Source organism: Aulostomus chinensis, chromosome 23 (genome assembly GCF_037954235.1).
Source record: "Aulostomus chinensis isolate RoL2024-O1b breed Wild chromosome 23, RoL_Achi_v1.0, whole genome shotgun sequence".
Taxonomy (NCBI): Eukaryota; Metazoa; Chordata; class Actinopteri; order Syngnathiformes; family Aulostomidae; genus Aulostomus; species Aulostomus chinensis.
Window position 1 is genome coordinate 16,548,314 of NC_141342.1, and position 14,607 is coordinate 16,562,920.

General features: G+C 42.0%; 1 protein-coding gene and 1 long non-coding RNA gene across 4 annotated transcripts in view; one reads left to right on the forward strand and one right to left on the reverse strand.

Annotated features, from left to right (window-relative positions):
• The window catches only part of adam12a (ADAM metallopeptidase domain 12a), an 82,839-nt gene that overhangs the window by 43,633 nt on the left and 24,599 nt on the right, over positions 1-14,607 (reverse strand). The window lies entirely within an intron of this gene.
• Positions 6,549-8,990, forward strand: LOC147239804 (uncharacterized). Its single transcript, XR_015111661.1, has 3 exons — positions 6,549-6,562; positions 8,565-8,662; positions 8,954-8,990. It is a non-coding gene; the product is annotated as an uncharacterized LOC147239804 (long non-coding RNA).

A 14,607-nucleotide genomic window follows, 5' to 3' on the forward strand; every position in this document is an offset into this window, starting at 1 on the left:
AACTTTAACCATTACGTATGTCTTTAGGCTACGATACATTAGATTAGCTGGCCTAAATTTACTTAAAGGAAATTAGAAGCACAAAAAAGGCTCCCCCCCCCCCCCCCCCCCCAGCTGATACCGCAATCTTGTGAGTGGATGCTGTTGAGCCCTCATCAAACAAGCGCTGACTGACAGCCCCACATTTCAGTCACAGTAAAATATATTTTCATCAGGTGCCTTGTATTTACACTGCAGGCCAATTTTTCAAGCGCAGATAATTCTTTGAAACATTTAGAATCAGGAGAACACAAATGTAATGTAAAATAAGACGTTAGTCATCCAGTAATGACCAACTAACACAAATGTACAGAGCAAAGTTTCACTCTTCATTCTCACAAATTACGGGGAAAAAAACAAAAAACCTTGAGATCTAAAGATCTCACTCGTGTTTAAAGAACATTTTTACCTCCAAAAATAGTTATTTACAACATAATCTTTGAAGTTTTGGGGCCAAATCAAGTGGGTCGCAGCACTGCTCTACTCACATTTACCTTTTGTCAGGAACCTATAGTTTTATGCATACCAGGTCCCAAGTCTACCATTTGTAACAATAATTGAGCAACGTGACGCACAAGACGTCACACAGCCACCTGAGCGCCGAACCAACCAACTCCCTCGTTCTGCCATCCGTCATGGTAGCAGCAGCTCATTGCTTATCAATCAGGATGTAGGGGGTTTATATCACAGCCAAACAGCTGGTAAATGCCAGGAGATGTCACTGATGTTTGTGCTGCCGCTGCGCAAAGAATTCTTATGTTTCTATCCGTCTCCAGACTGAAAAAAAGAAAGTAGGTGAGGTGAGGTGAAAATTCCAGTCGAGCCATCTGTGAACAACACTTGTTTCTGTTCTTCTAGCTTGTAATCCTGTTTTTCTTCATGTGGAGAAGCACAACAGGATTTATGCTATGTCTGTCTCCTTAAAATAAAAAATTGACTCACCGAAAGAAATAGCTGCCACAACTTCAGCGTTCAATCACTGTTGTAAATGTTTTAATTGAGAATACTCCCTAGAAAATTCATCTCCATGGTGATTTATCAATGAGAACAATTTTTTTTTTCCCCCTATACTAATGGCCTCGATTGCTGGTGTTTGTTCTGCTGCTATGTGAGGACAGGAAATGGAGAAGTGTGTACTATATTTTAATTGCGACATGCTTGATGAATGGGAGTTAATGTATCATCAGTCAGCAGCTAAGGGGAGTTCTAATTTGCAGGTGAGAGCTGACGCGGCTGAGATAGAAATGCCTCGAATTTTGAAGAATCATGTTGGAGGGAGGATTCGTCAGTTTTTCCTCGACTAATGCAACATCTCTCTTATTGATTATGACACACGTCGCTGCGTATAGTGCTGCGCAAAGGGTGATGTGATTATTGCAAGCGTTGAGGCATTCAGAAGTAAGGAGAGCAAAGCCGAAGTCACGCACGGGCCGTGAAAAAAATGTCCAATTCTCGGTGGGAGAAAGAAGAGTTCAAACTGCATGGGACACTTTTGATCAACTCTTGGAGAAACAACAAAACAGCGTCATGACTATAAGCCAAGAAGCCAAAGGGAAACATTTGTGAGAAGGAAAATGTTCCCTGTTAAAGGTAGTTTAAAGTTGGCGTAAGACCCTCGGGGAAAATTACAGAATTACCTTTTTTGGGGGAAAAATACAAAATCCACCACGTTTCAGTCATTGGTCACAAATGGGTTTTCAACTTTGAGCCCTGCACAAATCTCCTTCTCTTGATAAGGTGTCCGAACACACCGGAAGTTATAATTGGGCGAAAAAACACATAGTTTAGGGTATGCATATTCTGACACCAACCGCCACCAAAGCTAATATCCCACTCTTCTAATGTGTGCAAAACCACAACTGAAACAATTAAAACACACCTAAATTCATAAGCAAGAGTATTACAAACATGACTTGACATCATCACAAAGGTCCCTGTATTATGTCATGAGAAATAGCTGAAACTTAATTTATTTTATGTTACTTTTGGGGGGTTGGGCTGGCTCCTTGACCCATTTTTCTCCCTAATTACACATTGCCGAATCACATAGATGTCCTTGTTGTTGCTCCGCCCCCCTCTGCTGGTCTGGGGAACACCCACATGCTCCCTCTGTCACATGCGGAGTCACATTTGCTGCATCCTTTTTCACCAGAAGGATGAGACTGGTGCGTGGGGATTGACATGATTCTCCAAATGTCCATCCTCCACAAACAGGTGCCCTGAACAACCAGAGGAGGCACTAGTACCGTAACCAGGACACATACCTTCATCCAACCCACCAAGCCAAGAGCAACACAGGCAACCAACTTGTGTCTTGATATCACACCAGTGGACTGAAATTTTCATATTTAAAAAAAACGAGTTAATTCACAACTATCTTGTCTCGGATCGGTAACCCTATCTCTGTTTTTTTCCCCCCGTCTCATCATGGTGAAGAATCCTACAAAAGAAAACTGCATCCATATCTGGATCAAATTTAACGGTTTCCTTTTGAGCCAAGACAAAGTTCTGGCAAAGTTTTAGCGAAAATCCACCCATAACTTTTTTGCATAATCCTACTAACACACAAACACACAGACAGACAGACTGCCCGACCATCCGCCAAGGCCAACAGCCCACCCTTCTATTACATGCAAATCTGCGACTGAAACCATATATGTGTCTGGAAATATTTCCAAAAGTATTAGAACTATGCTTGAATGTTTTCATAAAGTCCGTGCAACAATTCCTGAGCAATACATGAATCATATAATCAAGAAAGTGAGCAAATTGCCTGATCTGCCCTTTGATTTGGATCTGCACCGGATAATGGGTTCTTTCTGAGCCAAACACACACCTCTTGAGATTTTTACAAGAATCCATCCATAATTTTTCATGTCGTTGCACGTCAAGAGACACAAGCCAATCATAGAACCTCCTTGGGAGGGTTAATTACATCAACTTCCTTTTTGGCTATTACATTGACACTATAGACTTCCTTACAACTGTTGAAATACAAGTTGGATCAATGTGCAGTGATTTCCCAGTCACACGCTCCGCCATGTCTCATTAGACTCAAGGCGAGCTAATCAAGGGGTTGTGGACAAAATGCTTGAGGTAACTATGATAAATGTGAAAACATTAGGCCTCGAGGGAACAAGTAGCTCCGGAGCCCTTAGAAATCCTGATCCACGATTTATTTAGACCAGATGTAAATAAAAACATGGAACAATCAGAGAGATGCTTTGCCCATAAAGCCGATTAGTATATAAGATTTCAGTGGAGTGACTAGTGAGGCAATGTGGTAATAGCACTGGGTCTCAGCTTTTATGTGGCAAATGGCAATAACCCAGCTTCACTTGGAAAAAGTGGAATAAAGCCAAAGCCGGAAAAAAAAAAACAAAAAAAAAAACTTGTGTCTGTGTTTGAAACATTTTTCCAAGAGCAAGGGAAGAGGGCCAGTCTTCCTGGCTGTGATCTGTCTGACATCAGGCGGTGTTGCAGGCCAGTGCCAAGTAGAGCAGAGCGGCAGAAATCCCCCTGCTTACCCTGATCTCAATGCAACTCCCAGTCTTCCACGAGGCATGTCATGAACACAGCCATTACAGAAGGTCAGCCAATTATTTCTGTACGGGGGGGGGGGGGGGGGGCGTGGGGGCAAGAGCAAAAAGGCAGATGTTTTTGACTTTATTTATAAAGGCTGCCATGTTCAGGAGAGCTGACGTGCAGGTCAGTGGCGCCGCTCTCTCTAGAACCCACACTCCAGGAGCAACAGGTCAATCATGAAAAAAAAAAAAGGATTTTGTGGCTGATGTCAAGAATGACAAGCTCTCGTATTTATTTGAGAGAAAGCATCACGACAGCCCCTTTACTTTTCAGCTCCTGTAACGAATCCCAGAGTAGTCGGTGAGATGGTCAAACAGAATAGCCGTTAACAGCTGTGGCACACAATTATTGCAATGACTGTCACCTCCAGATTGATGTGGTTGAGCCCAGGCATGCCCCGTGAAATCATTTATGTGTCATCTCTGTGCTCTGTCTTTGAGATGGATGACTCCACAGGATCCTAATTACGGAGACAGGATGATGAATACCACCTCAACAATGGATGATTATAATTAGGACAGAAATGCAACACCGTTTTTGATCACGCGTGAAGATCATGATGCTGATGATACACAGCTCGAGTCTGTCAGTACCTATAGAACTATTTGACAGCATAGTAGCGATGGGAAATGAGTCAAGAAACAATTGTGTAATACGAGTATGGAATCACAACAGTCCAGATCATCTTCATACATCGTCATATCATTTCAGGTAAAAAAAAAAAAAGACTAATGAGTTGAAGGAGTCAAACTGCAAAAGTCTCTAACTTTGACTCAGCTGTCGACTGGTGGTTTTACGCATAATTTTCTTTCCATTTGTGGACGTCGCATTTAGCTCTCATGTGTTTTTCTTTCACCACAAAGTCTCCCAAAGGCATGCAAAATTGGATAAATGGTGTCTATGACAACAACCCCCCCCCCTTCCCCAATAATCACTCATGGGTTACTGCAGACAGGCCTCTCTTATTTCTTTTTTAATGTATGATATCACTGATGCCCAGGGGACAGCGAAAAGTGATCACATGTGACTAATCAAAGGATGAGGATGAGCGTAAACCTGCTCCATTTAAGGTCAAGTGAAATATGAAGCTTCAACACAAATCTAAATTGAGGAAAAACAAGACAAATGAAAGCAGTTTGTCAAAGGGGGGATATTGTTCACCCCTTCTTTTTTTCATGGTATGGCCCAGTGACATTGTTATCTGAAACTAATTATGCCGAATGCTAAAGCAGCCATCTTCAAAATCGCCTTTGTTGCTGTGGATCACTGGAGGGGAGATCCTTCGTACTGCTTTCTACTCCTATCTGCCCCCGGGGCTTCTGATTCTCAGAAGCAGAGAGCATGCTTCTTTACTCCCTCAGGATAAGCTCCAGTGTGCGTCTGTGCACAAGGTTCTGGGAGAGAGCGAAGGAGAAAATGTGCCGTAGAAGTGCAGTGGCTTGGCATGATTTACTCATGTTTGTATGGCAGCTTGTGTGTGTGCATTCGTACATACAAATGTGCTGTTCCCACGTTGCAGATTGTGTGTGTGAGCCTGTGTGTGTGTGTGTGTGTGTGTGTGTGTGTGTGTGTGTTCCACAAACGGCGGGTTGATGGCTTACAGCAGATCATGCAACACATGCTTTTCTTTCGACACTATCAGAAAACCACAACACTGCCTGTCGGATTGCATATCCCACTTATTCAAACATCAGTGTAACACTGGAAAATCGGGAAGGCATGAGAGAATTGTGATGCACAAAAAATAAAGGACTGGTTCTCAAACAACTTCAACGGAAGTCTGGAGGTCTGCGGGCGATCCCGAGTAACAAGGACTTTGTGTCTGGGCAGGAATGGAGTTAAACAGTGGTCAAGTGGTTTTAGCGGTCAAAGGTTGAGGTCATTGTAAGCTCACATGACCACGATATTTCAGAAAAGCCTTGAGGGTATTTCTTCAAATTTCCCGTAAACACCAATAAAGACTCGAGATTTTTGCTGGTCAAAGGTCACTGTGAGGCTCCCTCACAAACGCAATTCACTATTCCTCAGTTTAAAGTTAAATTCACTTCCATAGATGAAGCGTGCTCTGCATGAGCAAGAAGACACACAGAGGAAAATTTACTTTTAATAATTTGAGTGTATTAACCCTTTAGACATATTTTGATATTCATGTCTTCTAGCCTGCAGCAAAATCAGCAAATATTAAAATCACACAGATGGAAATCCACTTGCTTTCTGTGGCTGCAAACCAAGTGGAAACAATAAGCTTTACATACGACTACAAAACAATAAATTGCATCAGAACAGCTCTACATATTTTGTTATTTTAATTACTACAATGTGGGTTAAAACTGAGACTGGGAGGAGGAACCTAGGTGGGGTGAATGCAAAGTCATTTTCAGGACGGGTCATGCTAATATGGTTTTGCCATTAATTCAAATGCTTTGCAAAGAACTGGCTCAAGGCCCGAAGCTCATGCATCTATATTCATTGCAACATTGTGCTTGCCCTAATGAGCGACTAGGGAACTTCAAACAATCCAGCCAATCATTCTCCTCGCAAGGTAAATGAATGCACACACACAAAAAAGCAGCATTTCAATTAATTAAACCTGTCTGTACTTCTACGCCTCCCCCCCCCCCCGCCCTTCTCCCCCGCCTCACATGCCCTCAGGGAAATCAAACAATTAAAGGCTGCATACAAATGTACTCTCCCTCCCTTTGTGTCTTTCACCCCTCTGATTGTGTCATTGGGGTAGATGTCCTCCCTCTTTCTAGTAAAAGCCTGATTTTGATGTATTAGGTGGGTTACGTTGTGCTCCCTGGCCAAGTGTCCTCTTAGGAGATAACTGACATCTACGAATGTGCAGGACAACGCGACAAGATTAGAGTTGGAAAAGAAAGAAGAAAAACAGCGGAATAATTCAAAATCGAAACAAATTTTCAGCGAATCTTGCAAGGTTAGAATCCTCATGCATTTACATCAGGAGTTGATTGTTAAGGAATTCCAATTTATTGGTGATTCTCAACCCTCAAGCATTCATTAATCTTGACAGCTTTTATTAAAATGGATTTCTGCAGAGCTGCTGACAAAAGGCCCTGTTATGTCACAGTTCTTTCAATCAGCTCTTAACATCACATCACCTTTGTTGCAAAAGCTGGTGATTGATTTCCCAATAAGGCACTAGTAGCTCATCGATCATCCTTGGTCTATTGATCCCTGGGAGGAATATGGCACAGAATTTTCAGCTAATGCGGCCAGGAAGTGAACATTATTGTCCTGTCTCGAAACGATTGCAAACCTCTACTTCAAGAGGCAGCTGGGACCCGTTCATTTCACTGCACTGCTGATCTATCGAGCATAAAGGCAAGGTGAGCAGGGGGTGATTTGCAGCCACATTCATTTATTAATTGTCATTGGCATTTTGAACAAAAGCAATCAGCAAACTGGGCCATTGCCAAAAATTTTAGATACCATTTCGAAGGTCCTTTGTCCCAACCACTCACCCCGACTGAGCAATGCCATAAAACCCTTCAGACGATGTTTTTTTAAAAGATGAAAGGCCTCCAAAATGTTTAACTTTGGTTTGGATTTTTCAAGTTTTCTGAATGTATCTTCAATTTATGACTTCTTCGTGTTGTCTCAGATACCTAGTTTGGACTTTTACTTGTCTCTTGCTGTGATATTTTGAAGGTATTCTTCACGGATCTCTTCATGAAAATATCATATTCCCATGAGATTTATTCAAATCAGCCGATCAAATTTAACAGACATTCAAGGGATGTAATAAAAAGTTGCCAGTTTGGATAATAAAAATGTTTCTTGTCATGGGAATATCGGTAACTGTTTCATATTTGTCTATTTAATGTAAACCTGAAGCTAAGAATAAAAACTGGAGGCAAAAAAAAAAATGAGGAAGTCTGTTTCTTTCTTAGCTCCGTGAAGTGACATTTGGTTGACGCGATCAAAAAGAATCTAATGTTGAATTTCACACTGAACAGAAAGACACGAAAGTCGTAGGAACCTATTCTTGTCAAAGAGTGAAATTCCCAAAATGTCAATTTATTCCTTCCTGCTAGTTTCTAAACCCCCCAGATTTGCTGAGGCAAAAAGGACGGGATTACTGCTGGTCCACCTTGAAGGTCAGTCCAACTATAAGGGATGCTCCACCTTAAAAGGGCTAGTACACCCCCCCCCCCCAAAAAAAAAAGAGAATTCCATCACATCTACTCTCATTCTCAAGGAAGGCTGAGATAAGCAAGCAAGAAACAGGGACTTTGCTCGAGTCTTCAGGCGTTGTAGCATTTATTCGCCAACAAACAGTCTAAGTGGCACATACCTGGTGCTGCTGCAATCATAGTTATGACATTACCGCTAAATTCATACAAACTCTCCCACTATGCACAGAGCCTAGGCACCGGGTTATTCCTTGAAGGTGTTTGCTATTTGTAAAACACACTTCTCTACCTCTCAACTCATGTGTCACCTAATGCACTTCCCATTTAACCCTCTGAATTTACAACCAGTCTCTGACCCCTTTACTCTGAAACTTTGCTGATGATATTACAGAGAACCGTGTCACGGACTCTGACCTTGATTCCATGGGGTCCCGGCACCCCGAAAGAGTCCGCAGCCACTTTATCAAAACCTGGCAGCTCCTATTGTTGTTGGCAGCTCACTCCTGTCCTCCACACTGGAGGAATTAGGTGAGAGTGAGTGAGAAGAAAGGAGGCCAACCAAAGGAAACCCTGCCATGTCTCTTCTAATAACTCCCATGGAGTTATTAGAAATTGCTGATGGGGGAAAAAGTCAGAGAGGACGGAGACAGAAGCAGGTAGACAGAAGTCAAGTGGGACTGCCTTCACACCTCATCTGACAAAGCAAAACACCAGAAACCTCCACTCCAGTAATCACACGTATTTCCCTTTCCTCTTTCTGCTCCCTGTGTGTCCATATCTCAGCACCATGAGGCCTCCGACTCAAAATGACGGGCAGGAAGGGAAAGTGAAGCATCTGCTTTCTGCATGACATGGAGATGGTAGAAGACTCAGTGCTCCAGGTCCCTGACTTTCTCTGCACCATTTCCTTTTAACACCAAGCTAAATTTAGCAATGAAAGAGACGTCTGAACTCAAACTCCTACGCAGGTTTCCCATTGAGTCTTGAGTGGATTTAAAGTTTTGGATGAGTCAAAAGCCGGAACACAAAAGGAAAAAAAATGAGGATGTATTCCCCTTTGGAGAGGTTCATGAGCAGAGATGTTATCTTTTAGGGCAACAAAAAAAAAAGAGCGAAAACTGCTGCACCAGTTATTTGCTGTGACACTGATACTGTTTTTGTTTTCTATCCAGCATTCATTTTTCACAAGGGCACTGATTGGTGTGGAAATTGGAAATAAATGAGAAGAGGAAAAACTCCAGGATCAGCTGAGAGAGACAGGCTAACGTCTTACTGACGACCATGTGCCGCTTCATTGCTCGGTCAGTGATCCCCATGTGCAGGGAGTGCTGGTCACAGGAAGGTTAGTGGACTGTGAAAAGGGAGAGAACAGGATGGAGAACAAGTAGAGCAAGCAGGCAGACACACACACACACACACACTTTTGCTGACATTAACTCTCACTGTAACTCTGGACAGTCTGTTTGTCTGTGTCAAAGGGGAGAGAATGGAAGCCAGGACTGATTATCTTTACAGTCGGCAGCTACACAGTTCAAAATCTTTGGCTGCTCTTGTTTATTCCCTTTAGCACCACAGAGCCTTGAGCAAGTGAGATTTCACTTGAATTTATGGATGGCGTTTGGTTAAATGGGTGAAAGGGAGAGAACGTGAACCAGAATAAAAACAAACAGGCAAACTGACTGACTGAGAACACAATAGCAAGATTGCTAAGACAAGGAGTTCAGCTAAAGGGTGCTAAAGCTACATTTACACTGAGGTACTGGACAAATAATGCATACCAAATTGGTCAATTTTCTGGTAAAGAAATGGTTGTGGCCCCAGTTTCTTTTCTAGTAATAACGATTAATTCTTTCTCACTTCTTAGTGTGTCAGTCCTTTAACGTCTGTCTGTGAAACACTTTAAGTTTAATGTTCTATTTTCAACACCATTTCTGCAACACCTGAGCCCCCTTGAGGCGGCCATTATATTTAGCCAGCCTCTGTTTCCTCCATGTCTACATACGATTGTAGTAGCTGACACGTTTACTCCTACTAAGATGATTGGAGGCTCCTATTTTGGTTACTGCTGTAATTCACTAACGGTCAAAAGTGTTGACCGTTGGAATGGCAGAATGGGGGTTCCCAACCTTTTTTGAGTGCACGAACCAGACTGCAGCTGTCATATTCCTGACAGACCGCGTGGGGGGTATAATTGCATGTATGAGCATGATGCAACCTGGACAACTGTACAAGACGCATGAAAATCAGACCCTGTGAGCGCTGAGCCTGTTTTATCAGAGACACAGTGGTCATAGCGGTGTGCGGTGTTGAGTATGAATGACAGGCGCAAGTGTTTCAAACATTCAATCTGCTGTGGAGACTTCTTGAGGCACTCAGGGCTGAAAATTTGGTCCACACAAGTATTGATAGCTCGGGAATACAGGGATCATGTATCTATTCCTTCCCACCCTCTGGGGTATCCGCAGAGGGGAAGTATCACTCAAACTCTGCCGAGGGGGCGCACAGGTGGTCCCCTCCTCTCTCCCATACACTCCTTGTATGTGTATATCCGTCCTATATCGCTTCCAACTGGGTTTTAGCAGCCTGGTTCAAAACAATCCACGGCCCAGTCGTTGCAGACTTCTTCACTACAACATCCACTTTTGAAAAACTTTGCAGTACAAAGATCGACAAAAACTTTTCAATTGGAAATAATCTAGATATCAACATAAATATAGATTTTTTTCAGGGATTATCTCTAAAAAAAAAAAAAGAGGTCCATAAAAAAGTCAAGCGTGAAAGTGACTAGCTAGGTTTTACACAATTAAATACATAAAAGACGAAACCAGTCACTTTCTATTGGCCTTGTGCGTCATAGCTCATCCTGCTGGTGCCTTTTTTACATTTAACTTCATTTATTCAACCCCTAAAACAGTATTAATTTTTGAAGTTTGTGATTTCAGTCACACACAAAAAAAAAACAGAATCCAATTCCACTGACAGTCCCGAACGCTGCTCAGACGTCTGATTGCGTCGAGTCAAGAGCAGACAGATATGTGGGTAAAAAATTAGGTCACACAAACATGGAGGGTAAGTCGTCTCTCTGAACATATTCACGAGATGGATTCAGAGTCGGAAATAAGTGAAAGAATAAATGCTTACATGTTATCAGCCACAAGGAAAATATTGAAAAATTCTTGGAATAAATGTTCTTGCAGATCAAGCCCATCATCATGCTCTCTCTCTAATATTAGACACTTACATAAAGGTCTGAAAATGGAACACATGGCCTACTCTTCCATTTAAAATCCCCTTACAACTCATCTCACTGTTACTTTAAAATGTCATATCATGCTAAAAAAAAAACAAAAAAAAATGACGGTCACCTGTGGGTAAAATTACTCTTCGTCTTTGGTTCCAATCAGAGGCTGACTAATAACCCATGTTAACATTTACCAGGTCCAGGGTAGTACAAGAGAAGGTTGACTCATGTTCAAGATGCTGTCACATCACCCAAGACATAAAATAGGTCATTTACTTAAAAGGGAAAAAAAAAAAAAAAAGAATCGGAGTGCTACCTGGAGCACCCAGTATAGCTCATTTCCAATGGCCTCCAGCTGTGGAAATAAAACCCATTTCGTCTTCCCAGCAACGTGTTTCAGCCATGCACCTCCAATTAGATCTGAACTGAAGGTTTTTTTTTTTCCCCATTTCCCATTCTAATATGCACACAAAACATATTAATTTGACCTTTTTCCATTTCGAATGTATGTACATAAATGGAATTATGTCTTGCAAGATTGGAAAATCTTGAAATAAAAGTGGAGTGTGCGAAGGGGATGAAATTGCATTTCATTTCAAATTCAGTCAAACACAGGTTTCTTTTGAAAATGGTTCCTACCCTCACTACTGCAGCGAGCTTGATGAATCACGAGAGCCGGTAGCACGCAGCGGCGCACTGTTCACTACTACTTGTTTTTGGGTGTGGTCCGTGATTTCATCTCCAAACTTTAAGTGTATTTTCAATTCTATGTGTCAAATGAGTGTTTTGGTGCACTCTTAAGCGCTGAAATAGCCCAGGTAGTTCCAAACCTACAATGGCACACAGCGTTGCAGTCTGAATAGAGCTGCTGCTCCTTCGCATCGAGTCACTGGAGATGGTTTTAGGTCACATGGTATGTCAAGACTATGCTGGAGGGATTGCATATCTCATCTGGCCAGGGAATGCTTTGGGGTCCCTCAGGAGGAGGTTGCTGAGGACAAGGACATCAGATTAACCTGCAGCCAGCGTGAGGAACTGAATTGATGGCTAGATGGACAGACAGATAGGGTCTACTCATTCACAGTTTTGGGGCTCAATCTGTAGGTTGCCTTTGATGGAGTACGGCTAAGTCGTGGAACTGTAAAGCTACTAAGAGGCAAAGTAAAAGCTGGTGATTTATATTTTCTGGACTTTGAAGGCGAGGTTTGATGGAACAGTGAAAAAATACTCATACAACAACAACAACATCAAAAAAGACTTCACTTTAAAGGACACCACCCGTGAGCTCTCACTGGTCTCCTCACAGAAAGGAGCCAAAACCATTCTAATAGCTTTCCAGTGTTGCCGGGTGCCTCCTAATTAATTAGGAACATGGAGTGGCGAGTCCACCTTATTAATTACTGCTCTAAGCTTGAAAATAATTGGAGCTTCTGAGAAGGTAATTCAAAAGAGGGAAGTTTCTTCCACAAAATTCCCTTTTGAAGGAAGTAGTTAAAAGGAGCAGGCTCTGGACAGAGACGAACACATTTCCAAGACTTGCCTTTGAAACTAATGAATCACAGTATATCATGGCCTTGTAGCCAGAAGGGGAACAAGAAAAGGTACAAAGGCTAGAGTTAACCTCGGCGTGTATCCTTCGCTGGGTTCTGAATGAAGTTTAGTGTGCTGGCATGTGCATTTCAATCTTGCTGATGAGGATCAAAGTTTGTATGTTTCTCAGCGGGAGCGAGAATGGAAGGAGTGTTTTTGTGCAAAATTTCCCGAGCGATTCTTTCTCTTCTTGTTGACAAGCACGAGCCCCAAACATTTGCATAACAGCCCTTTTGTATTTCCATTAAGCACGCTGGACAGCAGTGGTCATATTCAAAGGGTTATCGTCTTTGAGTGTGACGCTTAACGGGCTGCTGGTCCAGTTTCCTGGTGTAACAGTAAATACCCTTCTGATAACCTTCTGAGTTGCTTTAGATGAAGTACGATATGTGGCCTACAGTACATGCCTGCTATTGACTTATTAGCCAATTATCTATCTGTGTCACTTTATCTTGAAGTACTTGACTAATGGGTCAGTGGATGAGCTGATTACGGTCTGATAGGAGTGAGCTATCAACAGTCTCCTACAGATAAGATAATCAGGGCGGTTGTAAACATAGTCTTTGTAATCTGATCAGCGATGGCAGGAAGAGAAACTGCAAAAGCTGCAACCCTTATTGCCTCAGGAGATGGAGACATCAAATCGCCGTATTTGTCTTCAACGCTCATTCCTTCCTTAAAATTTTCTTCCCACCATTCACATACTTCTAAGTTGAGCTCTCTTTCTCTCCTAATGATTTAGATTTGTTACAGTCTAGCCTGGACTGTTTCAGTTTTGGACTTTTCTTCCCTTTGGACTGTGTATTTTCCATTAGCCTGCCCTGCATCAGTCCTCACCAGCTCTGACCTCTTCCCATTGTTCCTCTAACCAATTAGCTTCCTGCCTGTCTTCATCTCTTACCACCTGTTTTTTTTTTTTTTAAGTATTATTAGCTATGTAGTACTTTATTATGCATTCATGAGAAAGTGGAAAGTGGGAACATCTGAAGGGAAACACGAAGTGCATTTCAAACAGGATTAAAAAGGTTTTCTTTTTTTTTTTCTAAATCGTAGGTCTGATGTTGCTTCAGATTTCAATGTTTGTGCTGAAAAAATTATTTCTCACCTAAAAATTCATTTTGGTCGCACTGATTATAGCAAGTGATCAAGTTCAATTACATTTCACGCTTCTGTAAATGTACCTGCACCATGTGGCTAGTTTCGGAGTGGCTAGTGTAATGTTCTACTTGTCCAATGATCAACTGTTCTTTGTCATCATATCAACACTCACAACAAAGACATGGGGTTGGTCTCAGACGGAAATGTTCCCAATTCCAGGTGTCTGACAGTAAAATCGTCCATCGTGTTTTTCTGCAGTCAGAGTTTCAAGTAGTGAGATCATTCTCCTGACTTTGCATTGATTATAAGCTTGTAAGTCGTAACGTGAGAACGTGGACACGACATTCACAGCTCTTTCCAGTTTTTTGTGACAACGAAAAGCGAAGGAAAAGGATCAAGCGAGCCATGATAATAACATTTGTAGCCAATCCAGCTCACTCATCACAGACAGCTGTTTCCAGTTGATGAATGCCATATTACACACCATATGTGATCACCAAATAATATTCAACACATGAATTAATCAGTTTACTTGGCATTTACCCAACATCGACTGTTGCCCACCATCGCTATACATGACACCAATTTGCATGTTGTTTTAAAGTGATCTTTCTGCTTGCCGAGTTTTCTTTCCTGCACGGAGGAGCCATTCCTGAGAACTTTCCCAGTTGGAAACTTGTTATTATTCCAAGATCACATGAATGCAGCATTTGTTACTGTCTTTGTCAGCTCTTCTGTTGGGACCATTTTTCTGCTAGTTTGCATCCTGTTGCATGATCCTGTTTTTTTTTGTTTGTTTTGTTTTTTGTTTTTGTTTTTTACTTCAGAAATAAAAAATCCATGCTCAAAAACGTAAGTACTGACTTCTGCATTTAGGTCCACTGGCTTTCATTCTAC